Raw genomic sequence first — 4,200 nt, 5'->3', positions numbered from 1 at the left:
AATTCAAGTATAATTTCAGTCACAAAATCACATGCATAAACCCAACAAATCATCAATTTCCAAATAGCTAACACAACAAAAATTCATAGAACAAAATCATAGAACCCTAATGAGAGTAAGGACTTTTATTCTCTACCCCATCATGCAATACACCTAATTTGTGGCCATCTCTTCCCTCTTATCTTAGATTTCCAACAATTGATGATGAATCAAGCAACTTATATGGCTTTCCTCTTCAAAATCATAGCTTTTGGTCTTCTCCCTTCTAAGTTTTTTCTCACATTTTGCCTTTTTTTCTCAATTTTCACATATTGATACAATTATACTAATTTTCTCTTACTCCCAATATATCCTTAGGATTTTCTACACGATCATTTCCAATTACCTCATTAACCCTCTATTTTCTTAATTCACATAATTACCTCAACTTCCTAACTCCTTTCTCCCCTTTATTTATCCAAATTTTCACAAATGGCTCAATTCTATCATTTTACTATTTATTTAATTAATATAAATAAAATATTATTTATTCTAATAATTAATTAAAATTCTAATAACTTCCAAACAACTAAATCAAACTCTTACTCTCTCCATACATCTATTCCAAGGATACTTACCCCCCAACCACACCACAATAATTTATAAACACCAATTAATCAAATAAATTCTAAACAATTAAATTAAATTAATTAATCGAACTTGGGGTGTTACAAATGTGGATTCTGAACCTGTGTTGATCATAGGGTAAGGGGGGTAGTCCTATATTAGAGCTTTGTCTCTTTCTTATGGTCGTAAGTCTTCCTAAATCCATATGTAACCATTAACAAATAACATACATGGAATCATTTTGTAAGGTAATATGAAGGAATTCACAAATGTGAAAAATTCCATTTGCACATTGAATCCGCGAGACATATTGTCATACCCCGATTTTGGTCCTGATTTTTTTCCATTTTTTCATTTTTATTTGGCACTTGGCCTAAAGTTCATTTGCATACATTCATTCCCAAATCCATATTTTTGTTACACATTGGTCATTGTCTAGGCATTTTTGATCATGGTGCTTTTGATTATAAAATGGATGTTAATTATTTGACTTTTTAATTTTCAATTTGATTTTAATTTCAAATTAAGCCTAAATTCCAAATTTCAATTTGATCTTAATTGTGTTTTTACTAATGATTCAAATTCTAATTGATTTTTAGTTTCCAAATAAATGTTAGAATTTGACATCAAAGTAGTTTTAACAAATTATAGATTAATTTGATTTTAATTGGTTTTTATTGGTTTTTTATTTTTAATTGACATTTAGATCAGTCTTGGGTTATTTCTAAAAAATTCATATCCATTTTTATAACCAAACACCCATTTCCATAAACCAAGTTACAACCATTTCTTATTACATTTTTTACAAACACTTCAACCAAGTTCAAATTACAATCACAAATTCATTTCAAAATTCCATACCATCTAACCAAATTCAAATCAAATCAAGTTTCAACCAAATTCTCATTCATTCATTAATATCATACATTCAAAAATCATATTCAACCATGCATTCATATCTAGGCCATTACATAACCATGAACCAAATTGCAACATACATATTTCCATAAACCATGACATTGCACAACCATTACAACATGTCCAAACTCATTTTCATACATACGTTCGATTAATCATTTAACTCCAAAACAATTATCCAAAGACATATCCAAATCCAAGAAATCCTAAGCCATCCAAATAGAAGTCATTTCTAATTAACATTGCTACCATTCAAATTACCAAGTTTTAGTAAGACATTCACATGAACACCAAAATTCTGCACAATTCAGCATCAAAATTATGCATAAGAAGCACCAAATTCTGCACAATTCAGCATCAAAATTCTGCACAATTCAGCACCAAAATTCTGCACAATTCAGCATCAAAATTTTGCACAATTCAGCACCAAAATTCTGCACAATTCAGCACCAAAATTCTGCACAATTCAGCATCAAAATTCTGCATAAGAAGCACCAAATTCTGCATAATGCTGCATCAAAATTCTGCATAATTCTGCACCAAAACCTGCAACATCACAGCAGTCCATGTTTCGATTACAAAAGCCACAACAGGAAAATGGAAAGAACAAATAATTGTTTTGCCTATCTCTGCTATTGAAAAGTTAAAACAGAATAAAAAGTGATTTGGAGAAGCAAAATTGCGCTTGCAGGTACAGCATCTGGTGAGTCACATTGTTGTCAACTTGAACTTTGTTAGGTTAAAGTTTCTACTTGGAAGTTGCTCTTGTAATGGATATAATCTCTCAGCTACAAGAACAAGTTAATTCGATTGCAAATTTAGCTTTTAATACCGTTGGGACATTGCAAAGGGACGCACCTCCTAACCGGCTCTCACCAAATTACCCTGAACCACCACCTGCACCAGTTGCCGGTACTCCTTCATCAACATGCTTGCAATCTCGTCCCCAACCTGCAACAAACAATAAAGAACATGGCACCGACAACAACTTGTAGCAGAAAACTCATAGCAGTCCAAAAAAAAGGGATTACAATCATTTCTAAATTCTATCTACATTCTTTAACACAATACAAATAAGAGCTCCCTCTTTTAACAAACTCAACTTACTTTGGGATCATTTATTTTCTCCATAAAACAAAATTCAACCGGAACCATAAAGAATCATGTTTCAGGTCTTGCTTCCCTTAATTTGCCAAAAGACAGCACATCGAAGCAGGCACCCTGCAATGGCATCGTCCAGCAGTGATCATAATGCCAATATGTCACCACTTTTTTCTGCACCAGAAAATCGATGGATGCGTCGCCCAAAATTCCCTGCAGCAGGAGCAGCACCATACGTTCCGATTCGACATATGCGATCACCTTGCCAGGGAATTGCACCACCAGTTACCATAAGGACTGCAATACCTGTATTCTCCCCCTGCACCAAAGCCGCATGGCAGAAATGGTAACAAGAATAGTTGCAAAAGTTGCAAATCAACCAAATGGCATTGACGGCAAACTGCAACTTGAACACAACAACGACATAAGCAGCGTGCAACCTTGTGAATCATACCTGGCTTAATTGACCAGTTAAATGTCATGAAGAACTTCATGTTGCTTAGCTTATCGGCACACCATCCTCACACATCCAAACTGAAATTACAAAAAACCACCCAAAACCGAGTACAAAACCAGAGTTGTGATCAAAACCGAAACTGCTTTTGGAATCTTCAATATTTTTACTGCAGTAACACAAAGCAATTGGCAAGCGTTAAAAATCCAGAAAATTCCCAAATTGGAATAGAAACAAAATTCAAAGAGAAAGTTTGAGCTCAGATTACCTGTTCCAAATCTAGCATCAAAGAGGCCAATCCAATTTCTGAGCACTAAAGGGCTTTTGCAGGATACTCTTTTGGACTCCATAGACCAAATCCCAAACCCTAACGGTAGAAGATAAATAGGAGGAGAAAGAAATCAGTAAGGGACGAAAAAATTGAGAGAAATTAACGGCGAAAAGATTTCAAAGAGCAAAACCCTAAATCCCAAATCAAAAAGCCAGTATTGGAAGAGAGGAGAGAGATTCTGGGTTTGAGATTTGGGAAGAGGACGATGAAGTCTGTTACACTATTTCATTTTTCTTTCTATAATTTATTTTAAAAACAGAATAAGTTTTTTGAAACCTTTAAATTTTTTTTGTTTAAACTTCCTAAGTTTAGTCAATAAATATTTCTCTATTTTCAATTCCTATTCTGTTGAAGAACCCAACAACCAGGCGGCTGGGTTTTAATTTTTGGTTCCTCCATCATTTATTAGGGTAGTCCAGCAGATTTCTTCTTTTATTAGTTTTTTATTTTAATTCTTTTTTTATTTATCTTGGTTTATATATTTGATTTAGCATTAAAATAATAACTAGTCATAGGTGGTCTGGTGGAGAGGTGTGGTTTTTATGGTCTTTAGTGGAGTGAGTTCAATACCCATGTGTAGTATTTTATTTCTTTTAACATTTTTTTTATGTTTATGCTTTATTATATTCATAGTTTCATTATCATAACATAGATTTGTTTTCTTTTAATTTCATCATTCATTTAAAACCATTTTAAACTGTTAAAACCACACTTTTCTCGATTCAATATCGAGCCCATTTTCACACCCTTGTAAGTCGATTGCTTTTTTAAGCATCGTCGTCAACCTCAC

The 4,200-nt window shown here is 33.3% G+C and overlaps 1 long non-coding RNA gene across 3 annotated transcripts; it reads right to left on the bottom strand.

Annotated features, from left to right (window-relative positions):
- Window positions 1-1,533: 1,533 nt before the first annotated feature.
- Window positions 1,534-3,799, bottom strand: LOC127098625 (uncharacterized). 3 transcript variants are annotated; one of them, XR_007793397.1, is made up of 4 exons: window positions 3,348-3,799; window positions 3,080-3,248; window positions 2,383-2,944; window positions 1,534-2,070 (listed from the first exon to the last, which is right to left on the bottom strand). It is a non-coding gene; the product is annotated as an uncharacterized LOC127098625 (long non-coding RNA). The 3 variants fall into 3 exon arrangements; XR_007793396.1 differs by having other exon boundaries at window positions 1,534-2,475; window positions 2,632-2,944; window positions 3,348-3,798; XR_007793395.1 differs by having other exon boundaries at window positions 1,534-2,944.
- Between the last annotated feature and the right edge of the window lie 401 nt (window positions 3,800-4,200).

Source organism: Lathyrus oleraceus, chromosome 6 (assembly GCF_024323335.1).
Source record: "Lathyrus oleraceus cultivar Zhongwan6 chromosome 6, CAAS_Psat_ZW6_1.0, whole genome shotgun sequence".
Classification (NCBI taxonomy): Eukaryota; Viridiplantae; Streptophyta; class Magnoliopsida; order Fabales; family Fabaceae; genus Lathyrus; species Lathyrus oleraceus.
This window is presented reverse-complemented; position numbering and strand designations above follow the sequence as displayed.